Genomic DNA, 20292 nt, shown 5'->3' on the forward strand with positions numbered 1-20292 from the left:
ATTTTTGTCCAGAATGACAAGACCCTTACCTTTATCTTGTTTTATTACTACGATGTCCTCCTCTTTCGCCAAGTTTTCTATAATATTGAAGTCGTCCTTGCTGAAAAACGGCGTCCATCTCGATTTTAAATTGTTAAATGCGCGATGGGCTAGTGATGAGATCTGGGACTGTAGAATACTCAAATCGGTGTCGAAGGGCAAATCCTTAATACGGCGAAAGAGCGATTCAATTGGTAAAAAGAACTGTTGGAAGTTAGGTTTGAAATTAGGCAAACAAAAATTCAACACCGAGGACAGCAAGAATTCCTCCTTTTTGACAAAAAAATCCTTTTTGAGAAGTTAAAAAACAGTGCACAAACTCTTGCAAAACTTAGGAACAAAAACACCTAATCTTGCCAATTTCCTATTATGTCTCTCGATAACCTCTTTGTTAAAGTTAAATATAGTTTTGTTAAAAAGCCTGGTAAAAATGATTTTATCTAACAGTGACAGGGAATCATGAACAGGTGTTTTATAAAAATTGACTAGGTTTTTTAAACGTTCTACGCTTTTGTGTTTACATGTAATTCTAGTTCAAGGAGACGTCTAGTTGCATCAGCATAAAACTCGGAATGATATAACGAAGCCTTATACACTTTAAACCTAACAAAGTTTGGAATGACATTGTTTAACTGACAGTACTGTAAAAATTCCAAGTCCAGTTTGGTCTTTTCATACTTTTTCGTGAGTTTCTCCAATTTCCTACATTCACTCGATCATTTAGGTTAGAAAGGAAGTAAAATGTGGTGTGATCTTGATAAGCATGTCCCTTCTAAACCAAAACAACTCCCACTAAACCTAAACACCCCAAAATCAAAACACACCTCTACTATACCTAAACAAACTCTCCCACTAAGCCAAAACACACACCCACTAAACCAGAACACACCTCTCCCACCAAAGCTAAACAACACCCCCCTCCCCCAAACATAAACACACACCACCCACTCAACCCAATTCCATCCCCACTAAACCTTGACACACTGCCAACTAAATGAAAACACAGCCACACTAAACCTAAACCAAGATGACCTAAAAAAACAAATTGAAACACACCCCCACCTAAACTAAACACATCCCACTAAAACTAAACACACTCCCACTAAACCTATATAGACTGTTACTAAACCAAAACCCACCCTATTAAACCTAACCACATCCTCCACTAAACATAATCACCCCTCACACTAAACCTAAATGCACCCTCCACTAAATTTAAAGACCCCAACTAAACTAACACAAACAACCAAAGAAAAAATTAAAAAACCTTCATTAAAACTAAACACACCCCCATTAAACCTAAAAACAACCTCACTAAACCTAAACACACATTCCCACTAAACCTACATGTTGACCCCATTAAATCAAATACACATGTCCCTTCTAAAACTAAACACATCCCCCTACAACTAAGCACACACACTAACTACACCTAAACACACCACTCACTAAACCTAAATGCTCCCCCACTAAGCCTAAATACACACCACCTATTAGAGCTAAACACACACACACCCCAAATATAAACACATCTCCACTAAATCTAAACAACCCCTAAATACAAATACACCCCATTAGAACTAAACACACTTCCTAATAAATCTAAACATAACCCCACTAAACCTAAGTACGCCTCGACTTAACCAAAACACAACGCCACTAAACCTAAGCACATCCCTCACTAAACTTAAACACACTCCCACTATACCAGAACATTCCCCGCTTAGCTGAAATACCCCCAACTAAACCAAAACACACTTGCACTAAAACTAAACACATCCCCGCACTAAACCTAAACACACCCCTACTAAACCAGACACGCCCCTACTAAACTTAAACACACCATCCATTAAACTTCAACATCCCTCCTACCAAACCTAAGTACTTTCCCCGATAAACCTTAACACACACCACCCACTAAACCTAAATATACCCCACTAAACCTAAACACACCTTCACTAAACCTAAACACCCCTGAATAAAAACTCACCCCCAATTACCTAGACACATTCTCCACTAAACATAAACACCCTTCCACTAAAATTAAATGCACCCTCCACTAAACATAAACCTAAACATACCTCTCACTAAACGTAAATGAACCCCCACTGTAGCTAACTCACCTAAACTAAGCCAAAACACACACCCCTACTAAACACAATCCAACCAAATCTAAACAACCATCCACCAAACCTAAATACACCCTAAATAAACCAAAACACACACCCTTGAACCTAACTAAACACACAGCCACCTAAACTAAACCTAATTTTCAATCATTTTCCAAGGTCTCAAGTATATAAACTGAGGTATAATATACCCATAGAGTTTATTTACCAAATGTTACAAAGGGAAGGGGGAAAGGGGAAGGGGAAGTGGGTCGGGGGTTTTAACTTACCCTAACGTATTATTAAGTTGGGCCAAATGATGGCCATGTGACTAATTTTGACCAAATCAGTCAAGCGGTTCGGATTTACATAACACAAAACTTTACAAACATTTGCTTTTATATATTAGATGTGTATGTGTGTTTGTGAATGTGTGTGTGTGTGTGTGTGTGCGTGTAATAACAAAAATGAATTTTATTATCCTTTGGAATATTCTCATCAGCAGTATTTATTCATCCAGTGAGTGCATAGGAGCTCGCACGCAAGTTGTGTATATAGCTAACTGTAAATAGAAGATTAATGTTATGGGGGAAAATAAAAAGTTAATTTTGTGAAAATACAGCTTTGTGATGTTCCCTTGCTCGCATGCAGCCTGTTAATACTTTACTATATGTAAGTGTTTTTCATCTTTTATTCCTATTTCCTTTCATTACTTAAGGAAACCAACCAGACGCAAAGCTCTCCTCAGATTCCTGAAGCGCAGAGATGGAACAAATTGATTTTCGCCATTGTTTCCCTCTGGTCTACACTGCCCCGGAAGAATTTTAACAATTTTGAGAAAAAGCTGCGGGGCTTATATATTCTGGAGCTGGAGCAGGTAATCCAAGAGTCTAGACAGAGACAATGAACGTAAATATTAAACAATAAATAAAAATAGTAGACAGTACAAAGCATGTCATTCAATGACATAACCTTACCTCCCACAAACAGCAATTCAATTCAAAGGCGACCAGTGCGGAACATTAAGCCAAGCTTAAAGCAAGTGCGGTCCACGTCTTGTCATCTATACTCGGCTTTTTTCCATCTGTCCATCCGCCTGTGGTGTTTGCATATGGTAACACTGCGTCCCTGGCTTTAGATAGTTACATTCAGCTTACATTCAACAATAATAACAATATCCTATTTTGAATATTAACGGTGTAATTCGCATACAGTAAATTATCAAAACACTTTTCAGTTGCAAATGTACACTCAGATATCCTTTTATTTACCTAAAACTTACACATTGCGTAACTATTTAAACCCCGGGACGCAGTGTTACCATACAAAAACACCACAGGCGGATGGACAGATGGAAAAAAACAGAGTACAGATGAAGTACTGATTTACGAAAGCGTAGATAACCCCAATAACGTCTGGAATTTAAAAAAATATATAGATTCAATTTACTGTCATATATTCAGGGTAAGAAGTTCTGAAATTACGATTCAGTGAACGTAATGAGCAGTATTCCCACAGTACAGCATTCAATAAATTATAATTGCCCAGTAACAGGAATATACAAAGCAATCACAAATAGTGAATATGCCTGAAGCGCTCCTAAACAATGAAAATATATAAGAATATTGCTACAAATAACATGTTTTCAATAATAAAAACGCACATAATGTTAAAATTTTAGCAATGAATTATATATGAAAATGGATCCCAACACCATATAACTCGAAACAGATATCTGCCGAATAACCGAAATAGCAGATATATCAAACCTGGCTCATTTGACTGAGCGAATAAACGTTTGCGTTTGAATGTTGATTTTAATTAATGATGAAGATTCCGTTACACATTGACTGCAACACTTACATGAGAGGATTACACATTGGGGTCATCTTAGTGCACTAAAGCAAGAACAAACTATGTGAGGGCTTACTATATACAGGTAGAATTACAAAGTGACGGGTTAATGGGCATGGCAGAAGTATTGGGTTGGAAGGAACATTTTAAAGGTATAACTATTGTTCCGAATATTGGTGACAGGAAAAAATGTGTGATAGCTAAATTATGAAGACGATGAATCTTCTGTTTAGATGAATCTTCTTCTGTTTAGATTTATATGCAGAAACGATCGGGAAATCTCATGAATGTAGTAATATATAAATATATATATACATACATATATATATATATACTATATATATATATATATATATATATATATATATATATATATATTAGATATATAACACACACACACACACACACACACACACACACAACACATACATATATATATATATATATATATATATATATATATATATTAGATATATAGACACACACACACACACACACACACACACACACACACACACACACAACATATATATATATATATATATATATATATATATATATATATATATATATATATATATATATATATATATATATATAATTTATATCACAGTATCTTACGAGCGACAACGCAACAGAATCAAGCTAGTAGAGGTCAGTGTTTACACACAGCACTTGAAGGTAGAAAATTATGGGGTGCGAGCCTCTCGTATGTCTTATTTATTATTTGTATTTTGAATTATAAGAGCAGAACAATACATATATCAATAATATATATATTATAAAATAGTTAGAAAATCTTCATAGCTAAAAACTTCACCATTTTGGATATCATACCATGATTCGCAACGAAACATTATGAAATGCGAACGATAAAATCAGGGTTGGCAACCACACTCATTATTATCCCGAAACAGTATGAACTAGAGAATATGAGCCTCCTTACTCCGAAAGGTTGGCACGTTTGAATAGCCGCGAAAACAGTGCTGCAACTTGTCAGGTGACACGGCGACGGCACTCAGCATTTAGCCTACTCGCTGGCCCGACGTTAGGATGATGGAGGAGCATCTTGGGCAACAAATAAATCTGGAGCCGAAAGACAGGAAACCTCATTAGCTATACGAAGAGTCAATAGAATAGCATATAAATAATATATGGAAATTAGCCGTAAATTAAATTGAAGTCGAACAACATTATTCAGGTGGATCAAACGTTTCAACGAGAAGAGAGCCTCAAGAATCAGCCTAGAAAAGGACAACCGGGATCCACAACTCGTAAGCAGGATGACCAGATCATTGCTAAAGTCATCTCACAGCCTGTAACAACTGCTGTGACAGTGAAAAAAGAACTAGGTCTTCAAATCTCTCAAGTTACGGGGAGAAGGAGATTGTACAACTAAGGAATTCATCACCGAACTTCCGGCTATCAAACCCTCTCTCTCAAAATCACGAACAGCAACGAGTAACTTTTGCTCTTCAGTATCTACTTTTTTTAATCGGTATTCTGGATAACGTTATATGGTGTGATGAGAAGACTTGCTGGCGACCTAATACCACAAGCTAAGTAATTAATACCGCTAGCTTTCATGTAGGCTTAGGCCAATATATAACATGAGATCCCTTTAATACACTGAGTAAATACCTACAAGTTCGTTACAATATAAAGTTTCTTTTTGCTTTCAAGGATAACAATTTAATTCTAACAAAATTCCAATGAATTAACTATCGAGAATGAGAAAACATTTTTCAATGATCTAACTATCGGGAGTGAGAAAACATTCTTCATATCAATGTATATTCCTCGTTGCTGAATTTTATGAATATTGGTGATATTCAGCGTTGATATTTTCGTTATTTTGCAATAACATATATTTCATCTCATTTTCCAGGTTCAATTAAGAAAATATTCAACCCTCGCGGCAAAGTGGAATGATTTCAGCAGGTTTATCGGGATGGATAGCTGCTGCATGTGGCGGCCAGGCTGATTCCCATCGATGAGCGCTTAACAGGGCAGCAAGCAATTCGTAGAAAATTCTTGAAGAAGTCCTGATCCCATCGGTGATGAAACTTCTACTACCTGATCAATTGCCAGTCTGACTTATAATGAACAACTCTTTTGTTCATAACTCAAAAGTGGTCAGTGAGTGGTTTGCTGAATAGAGCAATGTTATGCGTAATCTCCTGACCTCCATCCGATTGAAAATCTTTGGGGACAAATGGGGACATTTTTAGATTCAATGGCAAAGAGGCTATAAGTGCTGTGATTGATAATGATGGAGGTCATGCTGAATATTATACTTAGTTTTCCTTATTCATATTTATGTTATAGGCTATGACTTAACTCATTATTCAGATATTCATAGTTTCATATTTGTAAAAAAAGATTCATATTTATAAAAAAAATTATTTATTGTTATACCAAAGAAATATTGGTTTATAATATACCAAAGGAATATATATTTACTATTACTATTTATTCACTATAATAATGTGCAAGACATTTCACTATCATAATGTGTAAGACATATTTCTCATTTTCTGCAGGCATTACTTTTACATTTTCACACTGGGCCTTGGAAGGATATAATAAGCCGCAGTATCGTAAAAAATGGGAGCTACGTAAAGACAAGACCTTCAATTAATTCATTATATTCGTGCTGACGGTTAGGCAGTTTTCAACGTACCATCATTTACAGTTCCGATCATAGCAAGTGAAAACAATTCAAATATTTAGAAAACACTAGCTGAAGAACATCTGGGCCTTCAAGTATTAATTCTGTATCACTTGTACTTCGTATATCTCAGTGATAACTGCATTCCACATTTATCTCTAAAACAAGTCAATGGTCTGAAATGACTGCTAATGTCATAAGTATAAATAACCTTTCAAATATACCTAACATGCAAAGTTTCAAGACGCATATTACTGGAGAAGTGGGGGCAGTGCACAGATCGGTATTGGTATTGACTGCATTGAAACAACCTAAGTTTTACCTGCTGCATTTACGAGTACACCGTATACTAAATAACCAGGAGAGTAAACCCTCAAATATGGAAACTAGGATGATTTGCATAATCAAATATGTGCCAGTGCTGAGGGAGGCTTCCCATGGGGTTGCACACTATAAGTCTAAACGTGGGTCTGTTTTCCGTAGGCATAATGCTACACCCAGAAGTACTTACATTCAGAGACAGAAGCGGGGATATATATATATATATATATATATATATATATATATATATATATATATATATATATATATATATATATATATATATATATATATATATATATATATATATATATATATATATATATATATGTATATATATGGGTGTTTGTGTGGCGAGACAGCAAGATAGAGAGACACTGGTTTTATTAATATGCCAACTGCTAACTAAATATATCTAGTTGGATATCAAATTACTCCTGCAAACAATTTTAGAGCTGCTGCAGTTTCAAACGGAGCTGCCTGTATTATTCACGAATAAAGCAAATTGGCTTTTATAATAATGATAGGATAGGTTAGTCTACCACTAATTACGGGCAAGATGTAGTACCCCAAGACCTAGGCCTACTTGTCATAATGAGAGACCAAGCTGAAACATATGGAGAAATGTGCCTTTTCCATGAGCGCGACAGGCCTTAGTGAATGCCACCTAAACCCAAGTAGAGAGGAAAATGACTCGGCGAATAGTGATTTAAGCCCAATTCCAAAAATGATGCATGAAAGTCGACACTTTACTTCACAACGGAACCTAGACCTAAATCACAAATGACTGTATATATGGGTTTACGTTGGTTTCTCACCGACAGCTATTTGCCAGGGCCATTAAACAACCTCAGTGCGATGCATCAAATTAGCAACACATCAACATAAGAAAATCAAAAGCCAAGGTTAAATATACTACAGAGTAACTAATCCATATCGGGAAGGGAGGGTGAATCATGCTGAATCGGGGAGCGTCTGTGCTATCCAAATGCATCTCAATGATACCGCGTGGACGATTTTAAATTCCTCACTCATTTACTTGACAAAGTACTCACGTAAACACCAAAGTAATGACAAACCAGTGCTTGGTTTGCTAAAATGAACAATAGGCACATTATTAAGAGGTACCGAATAGATAGGTGGTAAAGCTGACGGCTCTTGTGGTGCTGCACTCGCCAGCACGACGCCGCTTATACTATACTCTGTTTTTTTCATCTGTCCATCCTCCTGTGGGGTTTTTGTATGGTAACACTGCGTCCCGGGCTTTAGATAGTTACGCTATGTGTAAGTTTTAGGTAAATAAAAGGATATCTGGGTGTACGTTTGCAAGTGAAAAGTGTTTTAATAATTTACTGTATGCGAATTACACAGTTAATATTCGAAATAGGATATTATTGAATGCAAGCTGAATGTAACTATCTAAAGCCCGGGACGCAGTGTTACCATACAAAAACACCACAGGCGGATGGACAGATGGAAAAAAAACAGAGTATAGTTGCGCCTCTCATGAGCACTCCGCTACCAAAACAAAATGCGATCACTTAGCGTGCTGCGGCTGATTACCATATTGGGTTATTGCTTCATTGCGCGCTATTTAACCTTTCGGGCGGTTATATATATATATATATATATATATATATATATATATATATATATATATATATATATATAAGAGATCCTCACGTTAATAATTTTAATGCACCAAGTGTAAATGATTAAACGTTTATTAAAAGTTTAGCATTCAAGTAGAAAAAGAAAAAAGACCGTTTACATGTATTTTCAAAAAGCAGAAATAGGATGATACGTATACTGGTTTTTCAATAATGAGGTGAATTTTGTGGAATTTTAACTGCATAGAGGTTCATCCCCATTTCAATAATTTAAGTACGCATTATATATATATATATATATATATATATATATATATATATATATATATATATATATATATATATATATTGTTTAAAGTGATTTATTTTTATAAAATCTATCTGTTATCCTACGGTAAGTTCGAATGCCATACGAAAAAGTTTTTCAGTCTTTTATGATTCAAAAAGAAATTAGGTTTTAACCATAAAGGCCATCCACCTATTTTGGGGAGAATGATGGTCAGGAAGAGCAGTTTCGGAGGTAAAATAAGTAACTGGGAAGGTAGGTTGAGAATAATGTGTATTGTATATTAAAGTGGGGAAGACGGCTTTATAGAACTTAAGTGGAATTTAATGGTCGCGAGGCAGGGAAGGATGAATAATGACTAGATAGCCTTGGTGATTTTTTAAAGCTATCGTTGTGGAGATGAGCATCGTTCTTGTTTGTTCATTTCTTTGCGTAATCTCTTTACTACGTAACTTTTAGTCATTATCCGCTCTCCTAGGGCTGGCCCGATGGATTAGATATTTTTACTTGGCTAGGAAACAATTGGTCACCTAGCAACGGGACCTACAGCTTATTGTGGGATCCGAACCACACTATATCGAGAAATGATTTTCTATCACCAGAAATAAATTCCCCTGATTCCGCGTTGGCCGAGCCGAGAATCAGACTCCGGACCACCGGATTGGTAGCCAAGCGCGAAAACCACTCGTCCAACTAGGAAATAAACGGCATATTTGCTAACCGTTCTACGTTTACCTTGAACAGTTTATTGAATTTTCCCTTCCCTTACAGTGTAAAATAGTGTTCTAGTAATACAAAAACGAATTCCCGGATTCATAGTGCAAATGAGAGTTCTCTCTCTCTCTCTCTCTCTCTCTCTCTCTCTCTCTCTCTCTCTCTCTCTCTCTCTCTGTTACACCTTTCAGACATTTTACTGTCAATTTCTGTTTCAGCTCTGAATGACCTCATAGGTCCCAGTGCATGGACTTTGGCCTAAATTCTATATTCAATACAAAGACGAAGTAAATTTCAAAAACAATTGTAAATAATACACGCAATGACCTCCTCTGTGCCGGATACGTTCTACAACATCGGACAAGTTACCAGCTATGCAACCTTAACGCTCAGGTAATCAGAGACGCTATACAGCGTCGCCTCACCTGGAACTTACATCTCGGTGCTTTCGCTGCCAAAGCCGCTGAAGATCTATGCAAAGAATCAGTCGTTTATTCACAGGTTGAAGGATGAATGTGGTAGTGATTCTCTGGAGACACCTCTGCACTGGGAAATGGTGTACATATGCATACATACACACGTACAGTCATTCACACATATACACGTGTCTGTATGTGTTGTGTGTCCTGGAATAAGGTTGCCTGCACCATATCTGTCCTTAGAGTGAGTATGCCACTCTTGGTGCATATGTCTGCATGCGTATTTGTTGTTTACTATACATTAACACACGTCCACACATAGACTGTTATAGACACTTGTAAACTGTTCTGATTATTTTATCAAGAAAATGGAATCATATATAATGAGTTTTATTCAAAAAAATTACACGCAGAAGTATCCCCTGGGCAGATAGTTCAGCATATGTTCTAGTTTCCGTAATCTGATTTTTAGATGAAAGTCACCCGGAGTAATGACGTATAGGTAGCTGTGGTTTGTGTAAAGTTACTGCCTATGATTCAAGAATAGTTGTGACCCATTCATCGTTGGATATGAGGTATGAGTATCATTCATATTTGTCTGAGGCCTGATTCATTTTCAGGAAGTTTTTTCCTGACTCGAATAGTGTCTCTTACTTTCAAGGTTGGGTAACCTGGTTATAGACTTCGAAAAAAGTTATTTCCCATACATATCAAATCATTTTACAATTAATCCTCGTTTTATATCAGTTGTAAACGTCAATTAACAATAATAATTGAACCAAAGTTTTCCATATCAGTTTCGGCCAGTTGACTGGAGTATGGCAGAAGGATTTCCATGGCTTACTTGCTAGGGCCGTGACGTCACGGTGGTTGATCAGTTGCAGCAGCAGCCCAAGTGCTTGCATAGACACCATGAGCAAGGATAAAAGATTCCATATCAATCACCCAGCTTAGAATTACTGATTTAGAATTTTCCACTACTTTTGGTTGTAAACAGTTTATAAATGAATGCACTCGCCAATCTGGCAATTGTCTTGACCTTGTATTATCAGGTGTTACAGGGATTGCTTCCTCTTGTGTAGGTTCACTGGTGGGCTCGTATGATTATAGCTTTGATAATGTTAATGTAGATTTGGATCAGGTTGTTCCTGAGCTAAGTTTTTCAAGAAAGGTGTAACCCTGTTGTAGTAGTGCCGTCAGTGCACCTCGTGCGGTGCAGTGTAAGCATTACTTAAGGTTCTCTGCAGCCCCTTTCGTTACTTTTACTGTACCTCCTTTGATGTTCTCTTTCTTCCATCTTACTTTCCAACCTCTCCTAACGATTGATTCATAATGGAACTTCGAGGTTTTACACCTGAATAAACTCATAGATCCCAGTGCCTGGCCTCTGGCCTAAATTCTGTATTCAATTCAAGAAGGGTGTACCTGAAATCCCATACCAATGGAGATGGTATCCACCATGACCTCATTGAGCTCAGAGCAATACTTATAGAAGTCTGCATATTATTGAGGATGCAAATGGCCGTTTTAGCACTATTATCGAGAGGGGGATTCCTACTAAAATCTTAGGTTTCATTTTAAAAATAAACCGTAGTTTAAAAATAGAAGTATTAAACTTCAGTTTGGACCGAAGTCCTTTCCTGACCAGGAATCTCTTTTTTTTCTCGCCACAGAAATTAGTTGAAGCTCAGTCGTCCAAATATAGCATCAACATGACTTCCTATGTACCTTCATGCGAATAAACTTTCCGCTCCCCTAATTATTCTTTCTAATCAGCATGAACCAGTAGCAATAGGAAACATGCAAAATTGTGTCATTCCAGAGTATATCAATCATACACACCATATTCCGATTTGAGATAATATAACCAATATCGAACAAAAATTTTAAGCGTTCATCGACTCAGTTGATATGACAGCATTGACTGGATTCGTTGTTAATGGACAAGACCTTGTTCACATAATGTTTCTTAGCTTCTTTGTGGGCATTTTGGAAAAAGAAGATACGGATGATTGGATGCTGTGTAGATGGAAAATATTAAATCCTATTCAGTGGAGAGTGGGGAAGTCTAAGAAGTGATACCAGAGAGAGAAAGAATAATATGACATCCAGCAGCTTCTTGTGTCTTCTGCTTACTGCATTCTGTGTGTGGGTGATTCTCTGGCACTGACTTCCATCCGAAGATACTATAGAGTACTCTATAGTGTCTTTGCTTCCATCCCACTTCAGTTTTTGGGAAAATATATGTAACCTGTATTGGCAATCATTCCATTCGAATAAAGTCTCCTGTATCCCTTGTCAATAACGATCATAGTCAATCTTCATGTACTTTAGATAATCCAGTAAAAAGGCAAATTTACCAATGAAAGATAAGCTATGAAAATATTTTTGCATCAAACATCTTTAATATGAAAGTCAGGTTTAGCCGGAAGCAGATCGTTGTGGAGATCAGGGTCACAACACAGCATTAACCATGCGAAGAAGATGTCATTTACTGAAATATGTCGAGCAACGATTACATTCTGAGAAATGAGCAAATCATTTGCATAAAATTGCCCTCAGCAGCCACAGTCCCACAGACGTCCAGCGTCAGGGATACCGCTAAGGCGCAGCACTGTATGCGTTTCTGTCATGAGAGCCAAGCTTACATGTGAATATATGATAAACATTTCATTTGCTTTGATGTGGAAGAAATCTGGTTTCCCTTCCTCGTTGTTATTTCAAAACACTATTCATCTCGCGGTGCGTGAGAGTAAGAACAGACCTTGAAAGCGAAGGATTTCTATAACATTCATTGTTTTCCAGAGTCACAACTTCCTACCTTAAATGTTTGAACATCGGAGCATATTTGAAAACCTAAAGCCAAAGTAGTATGTTCCCAAAAGCAAAATCTTGCTGAAAAGCGAGTGTTGCCAATAATTCGCGAGGGATATATATATGATGATGCCTTGCTTTGTTGGTCACGTTCCCAAAGGACGAGCAGTATTTCATGATGGGATAATTTCGCCTGTCAAAGGCAGACGTTTCTCCACGCTCAAGTTGTCGGGTGAATAAGAGCCCCGATTCCGTCTTTCTGTCTGGATGGTCAGCTGAATTCAGAGAGGAATACGATATTACCCATGCCCAGAAGATCCCTCCTTTTGTATGCAGTCATCACTGAACGGGAGTATCTTGACTAACACTATGACAACTTTTACAGCTAATGCTCGTATTTTGGTCAAGTGTTCATTGACAAAAATAGATAGATAGATAGAGTCATTACATTAGTGCAGTTTCAAACCTGTATTTCTATTCAGAAGCAAATTCACGTAAGATTGCACGCAGTGATAACATGAAACTTAAAATTCAGAGAAAACGAGGTAAGTAACGACAGTTTTGTAAAATGTTCTTCACTACAAGTTACAGGTTTAGAATATATTTCAGTTCTTTTTTCTTAGTTTTTTACTTTTTTACAAATATTTGACAACAGAAATTTCAAAATTAAGGTATTAAGCAAGTAAACCTGCTTGAGTTTCTCTTTATAAATGTAATTTTGTCCTTATTTTTCAACAAAGCGCCAAATCTCCTTTGTCTGTTTGGACCCCTACTTTATTGTACGATAGATTACATGGTTGTGTTGTTGCTCAAGAAGGATGAGGTGACGCGTGTAAACTGGGATTATTATTATTATTATTATTATTATTATTATTATTATTATTATTATTATTATTATTATTATTATTATTATTATTATTATTATTATTATTATTCAAGAGATGAAACCCGTTCATATGAAACAAGCCCACAGGGCCAATGACTTGAAATTCAAGCTTCCAAAGAATATGGTGTTCATAAGGAAAAAGTTGGAGGAAGTAAAAGGAATATAGAAAGAAGAGAGCTCACTTATTTAAAAAAAAATATATATATAAATGTTTAAAAAGGCATTAAAATCCAAGAAGAACATTATTATGGTAGTAATGCATTTCATTTTCGCTTGACTTCTTAGTTCTTTTGACCATCAAAAAGAAGAGAGCTCACTTGTTAAAAAAAATATTTAAAAATGTATTAAAATCCAAGAAGAACATTATTATGGTAATAATACATTTCATTTTCGCTCAACTTCTTAGTTCTTTTGACCATCAAAAAAATAAAAACTCAAAATGTGTGGGAGCAAAACTTCTAAAGTACCAGAGGTTAAAAAACCTGGCACGGCCACCATCTCACATATTTAGGGCAGAATGTTGAGAGCTTGAAATCTAAAGCGGTGGCATACAGTTAGTTTTCAGAAAATAAACCGTCTATTGGCGGAGTCGTTATATCACGGTTAACCTCATATTCATTTGAAGGCTTTTGCCACAAACGGTTTTTAAACGTGTGATATAACCAATATTTTCAAGAAATTTCCTCGAACTTCTTCCTGAATGGTGAAAACTATTTTCTACTTCCACGTTGTTTTTATTTTTTATTTTTTCTCTCTCAGTCTGTACGCAAACTACGATATATTAATATCCATAATTTTTCAAATTATTTTTCTCGCAACGAGTTGCTAAGTCTTAAAATCAGCCAAACAGGATATTCGTTTACAATTCTGGTGTTAATATATTTATTACACAAGTAGCACTCCTAAGTAAGTCGAGCTGGATATTTTCACAGTGATGATTTTTGGTGTTTTCTGAGAATTCTCTAGGAACGTTCAACAAAACTTAGACTCTTAATTAGCGTTTCTTTATCAATACTTTAAAATATAAGTCACTGTGATCAAGAAATGGAGTATAATTGATATTCACGAATTTAACAATGACTTGCAATTGTTAGCTCTCGTTTTGATCATAGAAAGTATGAACAGTGAAAGATGACGAAAAGATATAAATTCGTTAAATTCATATTTAGTTACTGAATAAAGAGTTAACTTTTAAAAGATAACTAATATCTCTGTACAAATCAAGAAGTTTTCCAATAAGCACTTGGGCTGTATCTAATAAACAATATTGTTGTAAGAACCCACGAGTGTAACTGGTGAAACTTATTAAAAGCCTAATACTTCCTCTGAGACACTTTATAATGAGAAATGCATAACCTTTTTGGAATATTTTGAAGCTAATTGAATTAGAAATGATTATGTAAGAGTTAGTAATAATCTAGCTCGAATTTGAAGGAAATTTCATTTGTTCTCGCAAAAAAATTAAGAAATATGGTAACATAAAATATAGCAAGTAGTACACAAACGCTTTTGTTGATCTCTCTCTCTCTCTGTCTCCCTCTCTCTCTTTGCTTGTGTGTGTGTGTATGTGATTTTCCGAGGTAGATGTCAGAAGAAATTATAAAAGAAATGTAAAAATAAAAAGTTAAGGCACTGATGGAAATTAGGATTAGAATTGTGTGAATTCCAGCACTTGAATTTTGAAGACTCAATAACAAAAAAATGACATGGCAATTAGAATATGGATTGTTCCTGATTACGCATTTCCCATGACCCTTAGAAGAAATCTATACTTGTACAATTAAATACTTTTATATAATAAAAAATGAAGCTAAAAAGGCGCAGATTTACTGTGACAAGTCTCCACAATTATTCCAGGAATCATTGGACACTAAGCAATGATAGTGAGTGTTATGTTAACAGGGGACGTTAGAGAGATTGGTCACCAGTGTTGGTTAATGATTTCAAATATTTCGGCTTTCTGTCTTTATTATAAAATCTGTTTTACTTTCACTTTACTGAAATTTCCGTCGTGAACTCATTAAAAGGATAAGGTTGTCTCTGCAGCAAGAGAAAAGGATATCTATATGGTAATTATAAGTAAATAAATAGACCATGTGATTCGAATACCACATCGCTGATCATAATTATCAACAACAATAATGTTTTTTAGACACTCGAAAAATGGCCCGGCACCGAATCTCTCCCCAAGTAAGGCCAAATACTCAAAAGATTTGCAATCATAGTTTATAATCTGTATCTAAAGCTATACAAATCTAGAAAGATAGATTGGAACAAATGAGTATTTGGAATACGACGATATTCCTTTCATTTGTAAAACCACCAGTCAACACTAAGAACATGTCAGCACTGGGTGAAGTTTTCACATTAATATTGATAGAGCGATTTTTCCTTTCAACTGAGATAATATTTCATACGAATGAATTTTAAAAACATATTCATATTCATAGTCTGTTGTGTATTTCAGTCGGGTGATAGGATGTTTGTTTGCCCTTTTAAGAAAGCAAAAGATTATCGATTGTTAAGGAACGTTTATCGGTTATTTACGGAATAGCTCAGCAAATTTTGGTCAAAAGATTTAAATTGGAGTTTTAATCTATCTTTCTCACAGAATAAGAAAATCTTTCGTTGAGATACAGTACTACATCTACTATGAGATTCAGGGCATCTGTAACACGTTTTTTTCGCAATAACTTTTTATCGATGCATTTCATAAGTATAACCCTTATTCAGAATACACATTATATCTAAACATAAATTTTGACTATATTTTGCATTACGTAGGTTGAATAAATTTGGTACTTATAATGTAAAAGTGGCCTTTTTTGAAGACGGGCCAACTTACTCAGAGAAAAGGTTTCGAACGCACTCGTTATGTAACTAATGAGAGCATTTCTTCCCTCTTTCTCGATGGATGATTGGCTATACGTAACGAAGGCTATACCTCTGGCAACAATGACAAAAATTTAAATACAAGCAAAGTAGTACACCTTTATGAACTCTGAAACCTCTCCACTGATAATTGTCATAATAAACAAACCAACAAAATATGTTAAATACAACAACACTTCGATTATCAGTCTAACTCCCAAAATAAGTTTCCTAAGAAATTACAGTCTACTTTATAGGTCACAATCAGATTGACAAGATGTAAAGAATAGTTGGAAATTTTCAAAAAACATAGTAGACAAGCTTGATTTGATAGCTGCTATATTCAATGTCAAGCAATTTTTATTTATTGGCTATCTACCTATTTACTGAAAAAAATAGCCGGTACCGTATTTTAGCTTTAAACCTTCACCAATAATTATCGTCAGAATGATGGCTTCATGAGGCTCCACCCACTTTGGCTTCGTTATAATTCAGGATAACACTGAAGGCTATCATGGTCATTGTTGGATTAGAAAATTTAACTTCTGGCTACAAAAACTCATTTCTCGAGTAGTTGTAAGAAGTGCTAAATGATCCTCAAGGATCCCAGTAGTTGCCCTAAACGTAGTATTACTACGCTAGCACAGATACCCCACCCACATCTATGTATCGTTCCGCCATTCATAAAGTCTTTGCCATGTTTTCTCACTGTGCAATAAGCCATGACCTCCTCAGAAATTAAGTTTAACATTAGATGATAGGTTATTTCATTAAGTCGTAAGACAAATGCAGTTTTGCAGCCACGGGGACAATACCAAATCCTGTTAGCCATTCTTGACTGCTATGGGTTTCAGAGCCGATGGAACAAGGTGGGCGGGGCAACATTTCGACAAATGGTGTTTACCTTGCTTACGTAATGAATGTTTTTCGACTCTTGGCTCGTAATCATTGGCCATGGCGTCGGCAAGATAATTTTTACTCTATAAAAATTAAAACTATTAGGTTTAGGTTATTGATAATGCTGACAAAATTTGTGTGTGGTTGTAAAATATACATATGTCCACTTTCAGCTACATCCGATGCTTTGATAAGGAGCAAAGTCCAAAAAACCCTGTTACAGAGGCCCTGAATCTCATAGTAGGTACTGATTCAGAAACGAATCTATGCAGCAGGATTTCGTGGGTTGTAGGTTATAAACTCACAGACTCCCTGTGCGCTACGGCAGAATCTCTGAGTACTAAAGCTTACTTTCCACATATTATATATATATATATATATATATATATATATATATATATATATATATATATATATATACATATATATATAATATTATATATATATATATATATATATATATATATATATATATACTATATATATATATATATATATATATATATATATATATATATATATATATATATATATGTCATATCACATTTCCGTGATTCATATACATATATCGAGCTACAATGTCCGTTTAATATACTTACAATTCGCTCTACCTCGGGGAAATTAATATATTTTACCCTATATGCAACTTTAAAACCGAAGGGTAATTGTTTTTTTTTTTTCGCCGATAAAAGAAAAACTTGCCTGAAGCTTTTCCTACTAGCCCTGGTCCAGGCAAGTCCTATTATCGAGAAAAAAATTCCCCTTCGGTTAAGCATATATAAAAATATATTAATTCGAGGTAGAGCGAATTAGATATTAAAGGACATTGTAGCTCGATATATATATATATATATATATATATATATATATATATATATATATATATGTGTGTGTGTGTGTGTGTGTGTGTGTGTGTGTGTGTGTGTGTGTGTGTGTGTGGCTACTTATTATTATCAGGGTATAATTTTACATGGCCGCCACATTCCCAAGTTACGGAAAATCTTCCATTAGAGCAGTAGAACTTTCCTTCCCGTCGTTACCTCCTCAGAGCCTTGGACTACATATGACTGATCAGAATGGTCTGGCACAGACATAAAACCGTCACAGCATTCATAAAACGTAGAAGCAAACGTAGCTTTGTTGCCGTCGTGCTACGAACCGCTCCATAAAAATCTCAGTTCCGCGACGACGTGTGCCACAGTTAAAAGAATTCGATACCCTTCCTCTGGTCTGACGTCTCAAAAGCTCCTTGTCTTTCAACTGAAATGACACCCTGCTTTTAGACTCCGTGGCTGTGAAGGCTCGATTTCCGCTTTAGTTTGACATTCTGGGAAAAAACTTCCTCTCCTATCATTGGCATTGAAGAAACTCCCCTATATTTCTTCCCTTTTTTCAGGAGGCATAATTTGCAAAGGGGGTTAACCCACTGGAAAGACAGAGGTGATGTCAGCAAAACAAATTAATTGCATGTAACAAGATGAACACAGAAGCAACTTTTTTAGTTCCGTATATCTTATTCATAATATAGTAGTAGAGCTGGTGACTTTTTAATGTACATTACAATTTATGTTTAAAATGACTTGGACAATCTTTACAAAAGATATTAAACTGATATTTTCAACAGTCAAACAACACATTTTTAAAAGGAGAACGACTTCCCATGCGATAAAAAAAAGGCCCAAAAGTGGGATGTAATTTATCATTCTTTCAATCTTGGAATAAAACAAAATGGATTCAAACTTTAGTAACAATAGATTTTTATCTAGTTTGGTTTTGCTGTTCTCGAAGGCACGGTTTTTTTTACACACGCACATAAAATGGGTCATTAAAAAATAAACGTGACATAGATAAGCTGTTAAGTGAATGAACGTGAATATGACCTTGTGAATTGATGTGTATAGATTATGTGAAATCTTACGATTTAAAGTGATAAAGCACCTTGTGGTGTGAAATGATCCAGAGAGACCTTTCGATGGAATTGATGGAGATTGGATAGAAAGGGTGCTGAAAGTAAATTATAGCAAGAGCCATGACCATTTTTAAGAAAACGTGAATGTCTTTAAAAGACAAGTCGAAATGTGTGAAGGAATCATTAAGATATATCTCAGTTGTATATGTAATGTGTGGAAGACTATTAAATGGGCAAGAAATACACATCTGTGAAAAGATATATGGCCACAATTTTAACACCTGGAGAGACAGAACAGTCATGTAGTGATGTGGTGATTTAAAGATAATGGAAGAGGTCAAGTCTGTGAAAAGTATACATTTGGAAATTACAGTTAAGAAAGGTGTAAAGGGGTGTTAGAATCTACATTCCTTGATATTCATGCAGTACGAGAGTGTTAAATTGTGTTCAAGTATATATATCTGCTGATGCTGTTGTAAGTTATACCTACGGGAGTTCATCCCTGCTGCAATGACTTTCGGGCGGTGTTTGTCTGAAACCAAAATCTATGACAAGAGACGCCATCAGAGTAGACGGAAAATCCAGCTGGTGAATGTCCTGGTGAAAAAAAAAGGAGTGGCTGGAAGTATGTCTGGTCATCATATGGCTGAAGTAAAGATTAAGATAGACGAAAATACAGGTTAGAGATGAAGTGGTGAAAATGTAGCTGAAAAGGTATTCAAGCTCAAGTAGTTTGATTAGATGGAAATAGAGGACCATATAAGGAGAAAACGGATGAAAAGATTAGCTAGTAGTATTACAAACAAAGAGGTTGATAGAGCATATTAAAAGAGTGCATGATTCTAGGATAGTGTCATGGAGTCAGCTGGAAATGTTTGGATTAAGGATGATGG

The sequence above is a fragment of the Macrobrachium nipponense genome, chromosome 13 (assembly GCF_015104395.2).
Source record: "Macrobrachium nipponense isolate FS-2020 chromosome 13, ASM1510439v2, whole genome shotgun sequence".
In the NCBI taxonomy this organism is placed as follows: domain Eukaryota; kingdom Metazoa; phylum Arthropoda; class Malacostraca; order Decapoda; family Palaemonidae; genus Macrobrachium; species Macrobrachium nipponense.